Below are 20,693 nucleotides of genomic sequence, written 5' to 3'. Positions count from 1 at the left end.
TGTTTAAAAACAATAAAATTAAAAATCACGACCCTACATGATACGAGCATAATAAGCATGCATACAAAAAACAAAATCAAAGCGACATCTATTTTATGAAAAATAAGCCTCGCGGAACAACTCAGTCTTCAGACATTTCCTGAAAGATGATAAACTTTCACAGGACTTTGTCCGAGAACTAAGTGCGTTCCATAGGCGTGGAGCTATGAATGAAAAGACTTTTTCACCGAAAGTGGATTTTGAGGTGGTAACTTTTAGAAGTTGGGACTGAGATGATCTTAAATTTCGAGTGGGTTCATATTTTTAAATCAGTTCCTGCAAATATTCAGTGCCAATCCATCCAGACATCTAAAAACATAGGACAATATTTTAAATTATATCCTATACTTCACAGGAAGCCAGTGCAATTCCTGGAGAACTGGTGTTATATGATCTCTTTTTTTTTTCGCTTTATTTTGATTTTTTTTGTAGTTGATTAATTAATCTACTTTGACAGCCAATGAGAAGGGAATTGCAATAATCTAATCTGCTAGTAATAAACGAATTAACAAGCATCTTTGTAATATCTTCATCAATATAATGTCTGATTCTTCCAATGTTTCCAATGTGATAGTTACAACATTGGCATATTTTTTAAACATGATCTTCCATGATTAACCCTTGATCTAATACACCCCAAAATTTCTCACACAAGAACTAGGTTTAATAGCATTTTCACCCACTAGTATCTCATTTGTAGATATTTTTGAGAGTTGATACTTATTTCCAAAAATTATCATTTCCGTCTTGTCATCATTAAATTTAAGTCTGTTTTGTTTCATCCAATCCTTTATGTTACTAATGCAATTTTCCATAACAGATACTGATGACAGCTCTGAATCATTATTGAGTTTTGTATACAGCTGAGTGTCATCAGCATAAAAATGAAAATCAATGGGAAAAGTGGATAACATAATATGAGAAAGGGGAGCAGTATACAATGTAAAAAGGAGGGGGCCGAGAATAGATCCCTGAGGCACTCCACACATTAATATGGATGGAGTAGATACATGGTTTTCTATAATTACTGACTGAGTTCTTTCAAACAAATATTCCTTTAACCAGTCCAAAGCTGTGCCACTGATATAAAAAGTAAGTGAGATGTATAAAATTCACACTCCATACGGACTCATGTGGCTTTGTGTCCAATTCGTGAAAGTCGTACATAATAATCATATAATTTAAATCATGGAAAGACAACGATAATAACAAACCTTGACCTAACCGCCATAATTACATTCTACTGTTTAGTTTGGTTATTTCCTCGTACAACGTTGTTTCATCCATCCGTTGGTATTTTGATGGATTCTTCAGGGAGGTATGCTGTGTAGTAGTGTACGGAAGGAATGCTGTACTCTACGTGATTCCAGACAATTCCTCTCAATCATATATATATATATACATATATATATATATATATATATATATTATATATATATATATATATATATATATATATATATATATATTAGTTAAATAGTTACATAATTAAAGTTTAAAAGAGGGAAATCGCTCACGCTTGATAAGTATATCAACCTTTTTAAAAACACAATTCCTCCAAACCGTTCTGCAATCCGTTAAACGTTTCAGGCAAAAATTGGCAAAAAGGAAAGTCATAAGAAACATGTTCTTTCCTTCTTTCTTTAAAAATTGTTGTTGTTGTTGTTGTTGATGTAGTTGTTGTCCCTCAATGTATTGTTTTCTATCTCACAGGGCCTTAAATCACAAAACTGACACCATTATCAAAAGTATGCTCATCATCTACAATATGATGTGGTGACTGATGTGGTGTTATATCGGCGGGATATCAGATGCCAAAGAAGGGTGATTCTATGATTAATATGACAACAATTCTGAAATTTGTTTTTGTCATTTCACGAAATTATATCGATTTCCTCAATATAGCATACAAACAACCTGAATCTCATATTGTTTGAAACGATAAATACATTTTTTAACATCCATAACAACCCTACGAAATAACCTTTGGAGACGATGGGTTATACCTGTAAATGTATGGGGTATTCCAAAAGAAATCTCAGATTTGAAAACTTGCGACAAGTTTGGGGTTATCTTAATTCATCAATATGTTTGAAGTTTGAAGTTAAGGTTGTCCGACCAGAATTTTTTAAAAGCGTTATGCTATTGCAGGGCAATGCTGAATTCCTTACATTTAAATATATGTACTTTCCCTTTCCCCTGTTTTACTAGAAAACTTGCGCACGTTTTTCGTTGTGACAGAAAGGTTGACATCTTGCTTTGAAACTGTATTTCAATTCGCTTTGACAAACATTTATCGAAACGTGTAAGGCGTTTAGACGGTTACTATGGCGTCGGATACTGTTTTCATATTATTGACAAAGTTGTAATAGTTTTATAGGCAGCGAGTTTTTAAATGTGTCACTCGGTATATCCAACAAAATCAATTTTATTCAGCATCCTACTTTTTCGATAATATTATTGTACTTTACTTTTATTATAATGTAACAGAAACAACTTCCTTGTCTGCCGAGGAGCTATTATACAACTATCGAATGTCCTTTCATGATGCCAAAACCATTGAAAGAATTAAACACTCCATTCTGCGTGTTACGTGTGATAAAGGCAAGCTATTCTTAATTGTTATGATACAATCGCTATCACAACTCGATAGCGGGAAAACCAGATAATGATTAGGAAACGCAATCTAACATCCAATTATGCTACGATTGATATTTTGCTACGTCATTCCACGTGCTCTGTTCAATCTTGCAAAAATTATTGAAATGGATACCCAAACGCCAAACAGATGCAAAGGGAATACATAACGTAGACCAGCTCACTATATTTCGCTTAGTCACGACAATTTTCAGTTTTTGTGGAAATTGCGAATGATATGATACCGATATTATATTGACAGCCTTTTGTCTCGTTATCTGGGTGTCGATGATCGAGCCACGCTTGATCAATTGACGGTACGTGCTTTATGTTCACGTGACTTCCTGTTGCTATGCGGGCAAGCTTGGCTGCCCCTTTTTTTTACTATAATCTTATAGTACGAGTCATGAGTCATTTAATCAATTTTATTTAAAGACATTTTTATTTTATTAATCATTATTTATTGTTTATCGATCTATCAATTTGTCTATTCATTGAATCGTGTTGGATACAAATATGGTACGAATAGTGCTCGACATATAGCAAATTTACCAAGCCACAGTCACCGAAACTAAAACAAACAAGCAAGAAAAATATGTAGGACTAACGGAAAATAATTTCAAAACAAGATACAACCTCCACATCTCAACATTTAGAAGCACTAACAAAAAAACATCCACAAAACTCAGCGAACATATTTGGAAATTGAAAGACAACAAACTAGACCACAACATTTCATGGAAAATTATATCTAAAGCAACAGGATACACACCATCATGTGTCATGTGTAAATTTGAAAATTACACTTTAAGATCATGTAATGACCAAACGAAAATTTCGGAAAAAAGATCAAGAACAAAATTTGGTGATAGACCGTTTGCTTGCTTCGGCCCCAAGATTTGGAATGAACTACCACGTGGTCTGAGGGAGTGCAAGTCTTTACCTACCTTTGAAAAGAATCTCAAGACACATTTTTACTATATTTGTTTTTCTAGACTCTATGAATCCTTGATTTGGCTATGAATTATTATTATTATTTTATATTTTCACTTAAAATTGATATTTATATTGTAAGGTGCCCAGAGCTTGTGTTTTACACGAGAATGAGCGCTATATAAATGTGTATTATTATTATTATTATTATTATTATTATTATTATTATTATTATTATTATTATTATTATTATTATTATTATTATTATTATTATTATTATTATTATTATTATTATTATTATTATTATCATCAAAACAATGAAGCTTATGCCTGGAAGAGAAATATACTATAATCAAATACCCCCATGAAGCCACACTCAACATCGACGGAAGCACTTATTAATCAACTACAAACCTACGGAACCACTTCAACAAGCAAGTACACGACAAACCAAATTCATGTTACACACAGTCCTGACGATGGCTGAAAACGCCTGAAACATCGATGTAGACTGACTCCAACATTGTGGTAACTGTTAAAATAATATTTATTTATTTATTTATTTATTTTGATGTAAACTGAGCCAGCGGGTTGTTCTCGTCAGCGTAGTGATCTGGCTTTCAACGACGATATCAAGATATCAATATATTTTATTATTACATTTAGGGGAGAAAAAAAAACTATTCTTAATCGTATACAATATGGGTGCTGAATAAAAAAAAACGAAAAAAAAACAACAAAATTTCTACTCGAACTTGGTTGAAAAAGTTCTAGAACATCATAACCTTAACTTACGTTGAAGTTTTTGTCTACTGTAGAGCCGAGTGGATTAGACCACCATACAATTTTTTCTCGTTTCGTTACACTAGTTCGAATCCTCTCCTTCGTATTTTTCCTACTTTTTTTCTCCTTTTTTGCCTTTATTATTTTGTTTCTAAGCAAGACTTTTTTCTCGGATCATTATTTCGCTTTCTAAATGAGGGAGATTTATTTTATTTATTTATTTATTTATTTATTTATTTATTTATTTATTTATTTATTTATTTATTCGTTTATTTAATCAGTCTATACTTTTTTGTTGCCTCTGATTATTTGTTCTATATCTGAGTAAGGTATTCAAACAAACAAAAGATTTAAAAGAAAAACAATGTGGGACATATTATATCATTTGCAACAGTCTGTAGAAAGAAGGCCTATTTACAAATAAATAAATAAATAAAACAAGTGGCATAGATGGGAATCAAATCCACAGCGCCAATTTCAAGCATTCTGAGACGGACGTTTTACCCATTCGGTCACGCCATCCACATGAATGACGACGCATATTATACATTATCGGCCTTTTTCAAAAAAACTGCCAAATTCCTGTCCTGTGACGATAATTGGCTCTTTGAAATATTTGATGCATATATTGTTAGCAAATACTTGCCTACACAGTCTCACTACATATTACTAACTTGTATGAAACATAAAAAACAAAAATCGGGAGAGATTCAGGATAGATACGACGTATTGTATTGACCGGGGTAGACGAAAATACCCTGTCCTTTTTTTGGATGATGGCTAAAAATCGAATTCTTAACGAAATGGAGTGTATTGTTGTATACAACTATGAATTCAGCTGATGAAAATTGCCATCTTCTAACATCCTCATAAAATTTTGTAACAATCAGACTTTTAAAAAATTTATTTTATATTTCTAAAGTTTGTCCCCAAGGGGGCTACTCATTCCTGTAACGGCAGTGAAAATTAACCAATTAAAATCCTCTAAACAATAGAAGTGCAACGAACAATGTTTTCTCGCCGTTGATGCCCCTTTTCCATCATGGCCGAAACTACAAACACATGGTTTTTTCATCCAGTGTGATTTCCAGATCAAAACCGCTTCAAGAATGGTGAGTAGTGTTCAACATTAGACCATGACCCTCATTCCTGTTACCAGGGCTTGTTATTTAAATTAGAAATTGAATTAAAAATAAAACGTATCAGTATATAGCTTTTTTAAGGCTCTAAATAATAGTCATACTTTAATGTTGGAGTAAAGCATATTTTAGGGATAGTATGAATCGAAGCGAGATAAACTAATCCCTGTTACACTCATTCCTGTTACACCTTGTTTTGTAACAGGAATGAGGGATGTAACAGGAATGAGGAAAACATAACAGGAATGAGTAACAGGAATGAGGAATGTGAACTTTCATAAAATGAAACACACGTTTTATTGTAACTAAGTCCTTTGGGGCATAATGGCCCCATAGAATCGGAGCTTATCCCTGTTTCTGTAGCATGAAACAGACATTTAACTTATGACTACGACGTCTATAGCAAATTACATTCCCAAGCAGTACTGGTACCATAATATACACCTGGGTGAAGCAAAGTGAATCAACCAGAATTAATTTCATTGATTAAGGAAACCACTTTATGGTTGTGGAGGTTTTCGAACCTGTTACCTCCCAGTCGGGAGTCCTTTTGGTAACCACTCGGCCACGGCGCCTCCACATGGTTTATTGATTCATAGCAGATTCTTTTGTTTCATAAGGATGTGTTTGGTAAAGTGTTTTGTAAACCACTGAAGTGTTACAGTCCATTAAAGTGGTAACATTCATGGTTACAAGGTTACCATTAAAAACATTTTTAATGTATACATATTCATTTCTTCCATTCCTGAAAGACTATTTTTAGTGCAAAGTTAACTTGCCAATACCAAATGCCCAATGTCCAAACATAGTTTGTTGCCTGTTAGGCTCAGATATATTTTAGATGATTACTATGATTTTAACGGCCCGGTATCGCTTGTACAAATGTGACATTGCATCACATAATAGTCTTCTTTGTTTCTTGACTTTATTTCTTGTTAAACCTTGTTTTGTAACAGGAATGAGGGTGGCGAAATGTAACTTGATATTATTTTCAAGGGTCATAGCTATGTTGTAATGATTGTTTTATTTTGTTTTCTTATCACAAAGGCCAAAAAAGTCATGACGTCAGCCGAGAGAACCGACTTTACCGTCAAAGACGAGATGGAGATCTTATTTTACGTGCTGTTAATCTTAAAAAAGAACAAGACAAATACCAGAGCGACAACTCGAGTGGAAAGAAAAAGTCCATAAAAGATGACACCAAGAGAACAACGCAAATAGAGAAAGAATTGGATAAAAAATTATCACACACACACATTACAAACCGGAAACAGCAAAATCTTGATCTGAGTTACACTCCATCCTCACACTCAAAATCTCCACTCCAGTATGTCTCTCGTCAAAGATATCAAGCTACTAAAACAGCCAATGAAACCTTTATGTTGAAAAACCAAAGTCTTGAAGAAGTGAAAAGGCTGTTCTCCTCTCTTTCTCATTAGAAAAAGAAATCCAAAAAGTATAAAAAGCGCTTGGACAGGTCATTAAAAAAAAACACAAATTTCCGTTGACACCCCGATCAAAAACGAGAAAACTTTTAAAAGATAGCAGAAAAAAACAAGAAATGTGGCAAAAATTCAGTGAAAAGAACATTACAATATCATTTTGCACTCCTATAAGACATCAAACATTTGAGGAACAGAAGGCACATGTACAAATCCGTGAAACATTTGGCAGCTGATATGACTCTCAAAAGTATAAACTCTTGGAAAAATTCGGAAACGACGTCAAATGCCTCCAAAATTTCCAGATCTTGTCAAGCAAATAGTAAGAGATTTTTTCCTGAAAGGTGACACTTCTAAATTAGCTCCAGGAAAGAGAAACACAGTAACAAGAAATAAACATTCCGAACTGCCACGAAAGAGTTATCTTGAATCAATTGATTCAACCCAGAGTTAAGTTAACAAACAATGTTGGTGCTCTTTTGTGGGTCTCTACCAACATAAGCCCCAAATAAATGTATTGGCGCCCTAACCATTTTGTTCCCCTTCTGAGTTTCAATCACTAAGCGTATTGAATTTATAATCCTTTCGAATAAATGTGTTGTAATTACTCATTCCTGTAACAGAAAACTCATTCCTGTTACGTCCACTCATTCCTGTTACACAAACTCATTCCTGTTAAGAATGACTTTTTCTTTTTTTTTTCATGATAAATATAAGTACTTGAAATGAAATATTAGTTGTGGTGGTTTAACACTTATATACCTAGACTATGGTAAACAATTTTTATTTTTGTCATTTTCCTACAATTTTTTGGAGATGATGATTTCTCAAATAATATTCTTTGTTTTCAAAAACTGATTTCTGAATGCCTTTTGTAAAACAATAAATGTCATTTTGTTGTCAGAATTGGTATCAATGCTCTGTGTTTATTGTTTTCCAATGTTTTATTTCAATAATTGTCCAAAAATGTGTTAACTTATTTAATGTGACATAATTTTTTAAGCGTAACAGGAATGAGTCACATGTGGATCGTGATTCACAAATACTTGAATAAGTGACCACTGGAAACTCATTAAGCCCTGTTATTACAATTTTATGTCGCATACATATCACAGAAAGCATACACAAAATAATGAGTATGTTGGAAATACTTGACTTTTTAAAAATTTGAGGACTCGAATTTGGCGTTTTTCTGAAAACGGCCGTTATACAGAGTGAGCTATTATCTCTCTAATGATTTGTTGTTTGGGTTGTTTTGTTGTTTTTTGGGTTTTTTTTTTTTTTTTTTTTGGTTGTTTTTTTTTTTTTTTTTTTGTTTTGTTGGTTTATTTTGTTTGTTTGTTTCTTTCTTGTTTTTTGTTGTTTAAAAAAAAAACTTGTATTGATTTTTTATTTACTTTACTTTTATTTTCATATTTCCATGTGCATTGCGAAAGTGTTCGTATCATCGGACATGAATCAATGTAAGAAAGAGCGGAGATTTAAAAAAGCGTCAGTGTATAATGATCATCACAGACGCGTCTGGGTCTTTCACCGTTCATTGTACTCGGACGCGATTTATTTATTTATTTATTTATTATTATTTTAATTTTTTTTTTTTTTGTAGAAGGGGAGGGGTGATAAATCTTGAGAAAGAAAGTTAAATCTGCTAAAAGTTTTCTTACTTGGGCCCCAAAAAATATAACCTCGAGATCAAACGCGTTCATTTTATTTTCAATTTGGTTATACCAGTGCCCGCCCTCTAATTTCTCAATTTGATATTTTCGGCGGTATAAGAAACTAACTTTGTCTCATTATTAAGCATAGCAAGTCGTTGTACAATTATTATTTCCTAAATTCGCCAAGAGCACTATAGAAGGAACGAAATTGACGTCACTTGGGTCTTCGTTATTGTATTTAGTTAGCCAGTTTGATGACCCGTTCACACTAAATTATATCGTTTAAGGTTACACAGTTTTGTCTGTTGGTACGTTATATCCGACAGGCGGATGTTGTAAGTAATTTACCTAAACGCATGGCATCAATTTACCATAACAGAATGGGACCAGTCTGCCAGATGTGTAATTATCCCAATAAGTGGTAAGTAAAGAGGTCACCGAGTTTTTGGCCAGTGTGGGGGTGGCAGTTGTCGTCAGAAGCAAGGCCAGGGCTAATCTATTTCCCATTGCAAGTTGAATGACCAAAATTCCAGAATATATATTTTCGAGGGCGTTTGGTTTAAAAGGCCTAATTCACAAAGAGCACGGCGCTACATAATATTATGTGGTATTGATTCAGTCAATCTTCCCTAATGGAAACCATAATCGTCACTTAATTTAGAACAAAGAGAATTTCACACCTTGAATTACATTGGTGTTATGCGTTTAGTTAAAATACTGACAAAACCCGCCAGCCAAATTTAACATACCAACCCATAACACTGTGTTATCTATAACGTTTATGGTCTCTCTCTCTCTCTCTCTCTCTCTCTCTCTCTCTCTCTCTCTCTCTCTCTCTCTCTCCCTCTCTCTCCCTCTCTCTCCCTCTCTCTCCCTCCCTCTCCCTCTCTCTCCCTCCCTCTCCCTCTCTCTCTCTCTCTCTCTCTCTCTCTCTCTCTCTCTCTCTCTCTCCGTATCGCTCTTTTTTCATTCTTATCTAGATATCCTCTCTGTATGTGAGAAATAACTATCGATGCTGTGAGTTTGTCCAAAATGCTCAAAACACCAATACATTTTGTTTCTCCCATCTGCAACTAAAGCAACACATATTAATACTATTACTTGATATATCATCTAATTATATTTTGAGTCCTTATCATCCTCTCTAATGTCATAACAACACAAGTGCATGTACACACACACACACACACACATACAAACACACCCACACACACCCACACGCACGCAAATAAACACATCAATGAATGGTAAATAATGCTAACCAGAACTATTATATTAGTCTTCATCTAAAAACATTACAACGTGTTTTAACGAGTTATTTATCTCGGATATATACTAAACACAATTAACGGAATTTACCCATTATTCTGGCTTTACAGTTTATTTACGTTAATGAGTTCTAAAGGGGCCTGCTGGTGAAAATGGCTCATATATTAAGACCGAGGTGGAATAGGGAAGAACAGCCGTGGCGTCAGCATTCTATTGTTCCGTTTCCGAAATTTTTGGAAGTGTGAATGGAACCAGTCCCTCGGAGGACTAATAATGAATAAGATACATATTGAATCATAATATGGCATAACTATTTGAGTCACAAGGTGTGTAGGCAGATTCTAACGATTACGGGACGAAAAAGAGCGAGGATGAATTATCTTCATTTGACGACCAGCACGCCGAAAGAGTGGATTTACACTTCCAATGAGATAGGAACCAGTTTTCCGACTCCACACTTATTTCCTATTCACCTCTAAATCTAAAGTCGCCTTTCGGTCTGTTTTCATTTCTTTGTTCTGCCACAATTTCAACGGGATCTCTTGAACACCCAAGTTCTTGTGAAAAATATGCTTCTTGCCAGGCAAAATGGGAGTGATCTACATTCGTTTTTGTCCAACCTAGTCATCGATAACATGCTTTGTTGCTGTCCAACGATTGGTTATTTCTTAATAAATGAAAACAAATCAATAGGTCAAGCTGAACAAAATGACATCATGATGCTGGATATTTCGAAAACTGTGAACACATTAAGTACGGAGGCTATTTAGAGCACATTTTGAATGTGACCAATGACTTGAGCACGTGAAAAAATAATATCGATTGTCCCCATTGGAAGCAACTCTTTTAAACCTTAATTCTTAATTTTACGATCAGCTAGACATGATATTGTTGCGACAGCATAACATCCATTCCTACAAACTTTCCCACAGACACCCATAATAATGATGTCATGCGTTTAGGCAAAATACTCACAACATCCACCAGCCGGATATAACGTACCAACAGACAAAACTATGTGTACCTTTAAACGTTTATCGACTGATTTGTTTGTTTTTGTTTTTAAGACTTTTACGGCGCTTGCAACACATTAAGGTCATATCAGCGCCAGTAAAAAGGAAGAAAATGGGAAAGTAAAAAGTTCTAGAATTACAATTATAAAGCAGCCAAGAAAACGTAAGACAAAGAGGAATTGGTTCAAATTGGAAACAGATGTAGATTCCAAGAGCACACCATCAAAGTACTTCGTTTGAGATCACCTAAAAGTCTCATCCAGACACAAGCACAGGTCCCTCCTAAGAGGAATACACTCAAATGTTTACAAATTATATATAACACGTAAACAAACATAATACAGTTCATAACAGAGAGATGATTTACAAGGGAAAAAATATCATCTTTCAAATCTAACTATACATTTGACTGTTTCCCCTCAGCCAGGATATCCGACCAGGGCCAGGACAAAACCAAGCAATCTCATTCCAAGACAAAGACAGAAAACCAATGGGTAACATATATAGGGGAATAGAAGAGACAATAAGTACTTTCCTGCCCACTATGGGAGGTATCGACTGATTGATAGAACTTAATGAGACTAATCATTAAAATGGCTGTCTAAAAACAGTAAAAAATAAAAAATTGAGCTTTTATTTAGCGCAATATCCACTAAACATGCTCAAAGCGCTTTACATGGGGTCCCTGGTCAACAGCAACATTTAACATGTAGGACGAGACATGACGCCTGTTAGGCGATATTACATTTTTTTCGGACAGACATCGCTGTTAACGGCCAGCTACTCGTTTTACACCTGAGTACGGTGAGAGAATGTGAGTAAAGAGCCTTCTCCAAGGACTCAACTATGCGCCGAGCGAGGCTCGAACCCAGGACCTTCCGATCCGAAAGCGAGTGTCATACCACAAGACCATATTGCAGCACAATAGAGCTGAGTGAAGTCAATTTCGTTCCATCTATACGTATACATAAACAATGCCATTGTGCTTTATCGCAAGGTTGGTACTGCCAGTGAATTGTGGTGAAGTCATGGAGTCTTCTATTTTCGTCAATATAATTCTGACCCTTGATGTAGAAAGTTGTTCCAGTGTTTTTTACTTTTGCTCTGCAATTTGCAAATTACAAATTTTTTGGTTCGTAAGAAAATAACCAAAAAGTCATTATCTATCAAGATTGTATTATGAAGTGGGCGGGGGGGGGGGGGGGGGAAAATTATGTTAAAGAGGTCACACTTCTGCGCAGATCTAACATCAGCTGAGCGTGACAATATGCAAATAACAAAATGTTCTCGTGTTCACGTTTTTTTTTAAAAGAATAGAAAAAAGAGTCCGTTCTAAACAAATTGGTCTTAAAGTTCGTAAATTCGGTGTGTAAACGTAGGGAAAAAATGTTAACAATATCAGATTACTTTGCAGGCAATTCAATCATATGAAACATATAAATAGATAAATGAACAAGCTTTCAGAGAATGTTAGTCGAATAGGAACGGTCGCAGTTGACCTGTTTTCGTCAAGTAATTTGGATGAGTCCATGTTATAGACAGGGGTTCATGCTATATTTGGTTTGGTTTTTCTTCTGTTGATAATATCGTTTTTTGTTGCGGTTTTTTTATGGGTTTTGGAGGTTTTATTTTTGGTTTAATGTAGAACATGGAAAATAATTTTATTATTCATTTGTCTGTCAAATCATATCATCATGTTATAACTCCTGTACAACAGAATTGTGAAATTCTTTCAAACTGAAACTCGTGTATTCTATTTTTAACACTGGGATCTGAGCACGCATAAATTATGTTAATCTAGGAAGGTGAATCGTCAATATTTTATTGTAGGATATTAGTTTACAATAGTTTTTTTCTTTTTTTTTTAAGATCATAATTAGGTAAAACACTCTTCCGGGGGGGGGGGGGGGGGGGGGGGGAGACGTTGTAATCCGAGCGTGCCGAAATCAGATGATCGTGGGACGAACTACTTATGAAAAAGGAATGAAATTGACGTCACTCAGCTCTTTGTTATTGTTTTAAAACATTTTAATAAGTTCACACTCGATTATATCAGACTAAACGTTTAAGGTAACAGTTTTCTTTGCTGGTACATTTTATCCGGCTGGTTTGTTTGTTTGTTGCTTTAGGTCTCTTCCAACACAATTGAGGTTATATGAGAGACCGCTGAACCAAAAAAACAAGCAATCTAACAAAAATAGTACAAATGTAAATCAAAATCATAACCGAAAGATATCATAAGCTAAATTATAAATTACCAAGAACAAACAGGCAGAAGATTTACAGAAAAAAAAAATATCCCCTGTCAAAAATACAATCACAAACCAAAGAAGCAGGATAGGCTAGTAAAGAGAAGAAGAAACGACACCACTATCGGATCATACACCCATGCGAACATCATAGGTATATGATTCAAGGGCGATGCTCCCATCCTTATCCGGCTGGCGGATGTTGTGAGTATCTTAGCTAAACATATAACATCAATAGATAAAATCGGTTACCCAGCTCCAGAGTTCTGTACTGCAGAGCGTGCTAGAATTAAGCGAGTATTATATTATACGACACATTCGACAATCAGTCAATTTTCTTTTTCTAATTCATTTTAAAATCATATATTTGTTTTGAAGGGTTCTGCGGTGCTTGCGACACATTTGGGTCATTTCAGCCCCACTAAAAAGGAAGCAAATGGGATAGTAGAAAATATTTATAGATTTATAATTATAAGTATCTGAGAAAAGCTTAAACAGGACTGGTTCAAATAGGGTCAGAAATAGATTCCCATAACAAACTATCATATCAAGTACTCAGTTTGATATCACATAAAAGACCCATCCAGACATGCACAGGATCCCACTTGCGACATGTTTAGGTCATTTCAGCTCTAATAAGAAATTGGAATATCAAAAAATTCTGGGTTTCAATTGATAGCACATGAGAAAATGACAAATGGGAATAATTGAAATGGGGAACAAACGTAAATTCCTTGAACATATAATCTGGATTCCAATATACTCGAATGTTTAAAAGACACTTTCAAAACTTAAAAAGATACAAATCGATATATAACACGATTGACAAGGAAAAAAATCGCCTCCCAAAATTAATGTTTGCTCGTTTTCAAGGATTTTATGGCGCTTGCAATACATTAAGGTCATTTCAGCGCCAGTAAAAAGAAAATTGTGAAGAAAAAAAATTCTAGAATTAGAAGCAAAAGTATCCAAGAACAAGAAAAAGAAAGATAAAGGGAGATGGTTCAAAATAGGGAACAGTCGTGGATTCCAAGAACACACTATCAATGTGCTTGGTTTGAGATCTTAAAGTCTCTTACAGACAAGCACAAAATCCCACTAAGAGAAATACAATCAAATGTTTACAAAATGTTTTATGTTTTGTTTTTAAGGGTTTTACAGCGCTTGCAACACATTTAGGTTATATCAGCGCCAGTAAAAAGGAAGAAAATGGGATAGTAAAAAGTTCTAGAATTACAATTAAAGCACCCAAGAAAAAGTAAGACAGGGGAACTGGGAACAAATAGGGATCAAATGTAGATTCCAAGGCATACCACCAATGCACTTAGTTTGAGATCACCTAAGGTCTCATCCAGACACAAGCACAAAATCCAACAAAGCGGAATACACTCAAATGCCTACATTATACATTAAAAATAACAATACATTACAGAGAGATGATTTACAAGGAAAATAATATCATCTCCCAAAACAATAACTATGCATATGACTGTTTCCCTCTCATCTAGGACTCCGGCCAGGGCCAGGCCAAAACCAAGTAATCTCATGCCAAGACAAAGACAGAAAGCAAGTTGGAAAACAGATATAAAGGGATAGAAGACAGTATGTACCCCCCCCCCCCCCTGCCCATATGGGAGGTCAGGATCCCTACCCAGGTTTACAAAATATATCCAAAACAGAAAACAATACATAACAGAGAGATGATTTACAAGGAACTAGTACTAAACATTCGACCGTTTCCCTCTCAGCCAAGAACTCCATTAAGGGCCAGGACAATATTTAAGGGTTTTACGGCGCTTCCAACACATTAAGCGCCAGTAAAAAGGAAGAAAATGAGTTACTTAAAATTCTAGAATTAAAATTAAAGCACCCAGAGAAGGTAAGACAAAGGGGAATTCGTTCAAATAGGAAACGGTTGTAGATTCCAAAAGCACACTATCAAAGTACTTAGATTGAGATCAGTCTCATCCAGACAAGCACAGATCCCCACTAAGAGGAATACACTCAAATGTTCTACAAATCATATTATATAATATAAAGAAAACCTAATACAGTGCATAACAGAGAAATGATTTACAAGAAAAAAAACATCTCCCAAAATTAACTATACATTTTACTGTTTCCCTCTCAGCCCGTGCATTTTGCCAGGACCAGGACAAAACCAAGTATTCTCATTCCAAGACAAAGACAGAAAGCAAGTTGGAAAACAGATATAAGGGGATAGAAGTCACAGTATAACCTCACTGCCCACTATGGGAATTCAGGTACCCCAACCAGGGGCCAGGACAAAACCCAAGGAATCCCATTCCAAGACAAAGACAGAAAGTTATTCGGAAAAACAGTTAAAAGGGGATAAAAAGTTTATTCAGTCTTAGGCTTTCGCCAATAAATCACACAATTTGATGACAACATACATGAAAGTGGGAAAAAATGGTAAATGGAACCAAAAAATAAACTGATAGTGATAGCATTAATAACCACAGAAAAATATTACAACAACAACAACAATATTACCAGCATCATTACTACCACCACCATTCCATTATCACTACCTCCATCATTACGTTTCCAATCAGTTTCTCTTTTTTTAATTTGATACCTATCATAACAGACCTACATAAAATTCCGTAGACTTACGAATTTTCAGCTAAAATCCGAGCTGTATATAATAAAGGGGTTTTTAATTAAATAACATTTTTTGAAAACTAAGTTCTGGTTCCAGAGCCATCACAAAGGAGTTAAAAACATTTTTCCCCACGTATCATAAGGGCAAGCTGCTTGGTAGTTAACATGTCTACGATGTTATTGCCCCTGAAAACTACGATTTTTATTTTCCTATTTCAAGTAAGCAGTTCTGCTATGACAAGTATCAGTTCGATAGTCAAAATAAGACAAACAAAAACAAAGTTTATTTAATCTTAGGCTTTCACCAATAATTCATACAATTTGATGAAAGTGAGAAAAAAAAAAGGTAAATGGAACCAAAGAATAAAATGATACGATTAATAACCACAAAATACAACTGTAATACCACCAAATCTTACAATAATAATAATAATAATGATGATGACAATGATGATGATGATGATGATGATGATGATGATGATGATGATTGTAAAAAAAAACAAAAGTACCACAGCAATAATATCTAGTATTGTTTTTGTAGATGAGGACCACGCTTATACCCCATTCGTTGACAATAATGAAGATAGGAATTATATCATGGTAATTCTGTTTCAGATAATAAAGTTATTGACATTTAGTAATACTAGGTGTACCAAAAATGCTTTGGTCTGGGTGACTTTATCCTCGATTAATCGGGGAAATTTCAACATAAATAACCCACCTCCTTTCCATCTTATTTAACACATTTATATTGCTAATTAAATTTCTAGAAGAGTGGAAATTTGCGAACATTGCCTAGAAGTGACAGAATTTGTTTAACGTATTGTTTGGTAGAATTACATAATTCCTAAAGACAAATTAGTGAATCTTTTAGAATATCACAAACATGTAAGTAATTTTCCGTACTGAAAAAGAGCAAAACAACCTCGTGTACTTCAGTTATTCCATGTCAAGGATTGTTTGTGACACATGTAGGTCATTTCAGGGCATTGAAAAGACAGATAATGTATAAGGTAGTCTAAAAGTATACTTTTGTCAAAGGCACCTGCGAATGACAAAGGTAAATGGTGCAGTTAGGGGACGGATTTATATTCCAAGAGACCCCTCAGTGTATTTAGTTTGAAATCGCTTAGAAGCCAAAGACACAATCAAAGGACCCTATTAAATGAAATACAATACTTTTTTTTTAACAAATCATATTCAAAAACAGCAGCAACCAAAAGAAAAAAGCATTACAATTCATTCTCGAGAAATAATTTTACAAGGGAAGACAGAAAACACTAATAATAAAAATATACTGCTAAAACTAATACTATACATCCGACCGTTTCCCCGTAGCCAAGGACTCCGACCAGTGTCACGTCAAAGCAATTAATTCAATTCCGAGACAGAGGTCATTCGGACAACATATAAGGGGACAAAAACACAGCAAGTGATCTCCTGTCCACTATTCTTCTAGCATGATTGGTGATGGCCCATGTATTGATATTTTATTTTGACTCACATCATGAGAGGCTTCTCACAAATTGAAATTCCTGTTTGGATATCAATGTGCATATCTATATTTTAGGATTGAAGGTACTTGCATGTTGGGACTCGTATACATTGATTTTATTTATTTGGCCAAATAGCGGTCCCCCCCCCCCCCCCCCCCCCCCCCCCCCAATAAAAACAACAACAAAAAACTGACAAAACCATAAAAAAACCCAGAAGCATTTTGATTATTTATTTGTAAAGAGTTGTTTCGAGTGTATTCTATCATACTACACAACATGCCCAGGTGTGCCTCTGAAATGGAAAAAAAAAAAGATTGATAGGGTCATTCAATACCAAGAACAGAGTGCCCATACCAACGAAATTTGTCTAAATACAGAAAATAAGTAGAGAAAGTGCAAAGTGAATACGAAGCTGCTAGCAAATTATGTGAACTGTGAAAAAGTGTTGTTTTTTTTTTAAACTGACTAAAACAGCTCTGGTATAGTACAGAATAAAATTACATGGAATGTGCCGGACTTTAACCTGTTGTTCAGCCAAAATTAGATGCAATTAAAACATTTTCACGAAGCATTCATTTAGGCACCTCTAGTTTTTAGTAAGTATGTAATTTTTTCTTTTCTTTTCCTTTCTAAAAAAAATCCATTACATTAATTTTTTCAACATTTAGTTTAGGTGCACGTCATATATCATCCATCTTATAAACACGTAAAGCAGTTAAAATACCAATTTAACACATGCCAACCTTTCACACAAATAATATGCATTAAAATTGAGGCTTACATACTTTTAGCTTTATGACATTATGAATATTCTATTATTCAAACCAATCCTACTGCACCACTTACCGATTGGCCTTTTTATACATCGTAGAACATCAGGGTAACTTAATACAACTGTTCTTTTATGCTAAATTCATGCGTGAATGAAGTCTGGAGGGGAAAACATTTAACTGGAAATTAGCAGTTATCACAACAACCTAATCTACATGAATTTTACACTAGAAACTATACATGGAAATTCTAACCATAAATAAAAACAATGAATAAGATTGGGCACAATTACGAATAATATGATACTCATCCATTTATCATACAGTTAAAAACAGTGATTTAACACGAAACTGGGCACAGGTCTAATGCCTTCTTAACCAATAAAAATCGAATGGAAGACATAATGGGGGCCCAAAGGGAACGTTAGTGTGCACTAAAGATAAGATTCAGATATAAAGACAAATGCCCGCTCACCTTCCTGTTAGAACAATTTGAATGACGGAAAAAGAATCAAAATTTTAAAAAAAAACTATTTAAAAAAAAAAGAAATTAGATTATCAAAAACCATTTACCAATGTTAACAATGTTGAGTGAGACAAATAGAATACTAGTTCATTGATTTTGTTTAAGTAAAAACATTTACAACGGTGATCAAATTAATTGCTATTACTATAAATATAACTCGAGTTTAATAGTTAGCGTTTTTCAGTTTATGTTCTGCATGAGGGTTACTGAAAACACTGACATCATAATGCTATAGTTCTGTTGAACAAAGATATTAAGAGTGTTACTCAGGTTGTTGGTTTTTGCTTTTAAGGGCTTTACAGCGCTTGCTAGCGACACTTTGTTATTTCATTACCAGCAAAAAGGAAGAAAGGGATTGTCAAAACATTCTAGATTTACATTTTAAAGGATCCCCATATGTTTTGTTTGTTTGTTTGTTGCTTTAGGTCTCTTCCAACACAATTGAGGTTATATGAGAGACCGCTGAAACAAAAAAAAACAAGCAATCTTACAAAAATAGTACAAATGTAAATCAAAATCATAACCTAAAGATATAAGCTAAATTATAAATAACCAAGAACAAACAGGCAGAAGATTTACAGAAAAAAATATCCCTGTCAAAATGCAATCACAAACCAAAGAAGCAGGATAGGCTAGTAAAGAGAAGAAGAAACAACATCACTATCGGATCGTACACCCATGCGAACATCATAGGTATATGATTCAAGGGTGATGCTCCCATCCAACCACCCGCGATCCCCATATGTAACTAAAGGTGACTGGCTCAATAGGCGAACAGAACTACATTCCAACAGCATACAATTATATTACACTCAATTTCAGATCACAAAAGTCTCATCCGCTCACGTGCAAAAGGATCCAACTAAGATGAAAACGCTCACATATTTTTAAAAATTAAAAAGAGGTCCACTTTTCAAGGGGAAAAAAATTAATCTCCCAAAAACTACGTCTGACTGCCTTTCAGCCGACTCTGGGCAGGGCCACAACAAAAAAACAAGTAATCTCTTTCCAGTACAAAAATAGAAAGCAACATGGAAAATACATATAGAATGGTATAGTATAAGATGCAGCAAGTGACCCTGCATGATATGGAAGGCAAAAACTTACTCGCGTTCAAGATTAGCAGCAGATTGTTTGTTTATGTTTTTAAGTGTTTTACGGCACTTGCAACGCATTCAGGTCATATCAGCGCCAGTAAAAAGAAAAAATATGGGAAAGTAAAAAGTTCTAGAATTACAAATTAAGCACCCAAGAACAGGGAAGAAAAAAGGAGAATTGGTTCAAGTAGGAAACAGATCTTCTTCTTCGTCTTGTGGAAACCTCCAATATTGTCGAGGATCACTCCACAGTTTGTAGGGTTTTACATTTTAAACTTGCTAAAACTCTGCACATAATACTAATTAAAAAAAAAACACACATATAGAATAAAGTCACGTTGTGAACTCGAGCAATCGCGTGAAGGCATGTTGGCAACCGTTTTCAGCCACTTCAGCTGGGAGGCTATTCAATAGTCGGGCAATGGAAGGGAAAAACGAATACATGTGGGCGTCTGTTTTTGATGTTGGGATGGTTACTCTTGCTGTGTGTCCTCTCATATTTCTTGTGCCGATATCTTTGATGCCGTGTGGAAGTTTAAGGCACAAATTCTTGTAGTAGATCTTGTGGAACAATTTAAGTTTATCTATCTTTCTTCTCTTTTCCAGAGGTTCAAGGCCAATCCGTTGTGATATTTCAGACGCACTTGAGAAAGGATCGAATGTGTTTGTGATGCGTCTTGCTGTTTTTCTTTGGATGGTTTCTAAGGTGTCGATGTTTTTCTTTGTATATGGGTCCCAAATTGAGCTGTAGATGTAGATTCCAAAGTACATAGTCATAGTACTTAGTTTGAGATTACCTAAAAGTCTCATCCAGACACAATCACAGGTCCCTATTAAGAGGAACACACTCAGATGTTTACAAATCATATTATATGGTATGTGTACAAAACATATTACTGTATATATATATAACAGAGAGGTGATTTACAAGGAAAAAATTATCATCTCCCAAAACTAACTATACATTTGACTGCTTCCCTCTCAGCCAGGGTATCCGGCCAGGGCCTGGACAAAACA

At 34.7% G+C, this 20,693-nt stretch overlaps 1 protein-coding gene and 1 long non-coding RNA gene across 4 annotated transcripts in view; both read right to left on the bottom strand.

Moving 5' to 3' along the window:
• LOC144981136 (carboxypeptidase B-like) overlaps positions 1-20,693 on the bottom strand; it is a 438,762-nt gene that overhangs the window by 187,971 nt on the left and 230,098 nt on the right. The gene's annotated exons all lie outside the window — the stretch shown is intronic.
• Positions 17,493-20,693, bottom strand: part of LOC144964480 (uncharacterized) — a 16,651-nt gene continuing 13,450 nt past the window's right edge. The window contains exons 4-5 of one of the 2 annotated variants that reach the window (XR_013643853.1): positions 18,130-18,213; positions 17,493-17,575 (exon numbers count right to left, since the gene is read on the bottom strand). This is a non-coding gene — a long non-coding RNA (uncharacterized LOC144964480). Of the gene's footprint in view, positions 17,576-18,129; positions 18,214-18,760; positions 18,817-20,693 lie in introns of those variants that run through there. The other variant, XR_013643852.1, reaches the window with a different exon arrangement.

The sequence above is a fragment of the Berghia stephanieae genome, chromosome 1 (assembly GCF_034508935.2).
Source record: "Berghia stephanieae isolate SIO BIC M18660-M18661 chromosome 1, UCSD_Bste_1.3, whole genome shotgun sequence".
Lineage (NCBI taxonomy): Eukaryota > Metazoa > Mollusca > Gastropoda > Nudibranchia > Aeolidiidae > Berghia > Berghia stephanieae.
This window is presented reverse-complemented; position numbering and strand designations above follow the sequence as displayed.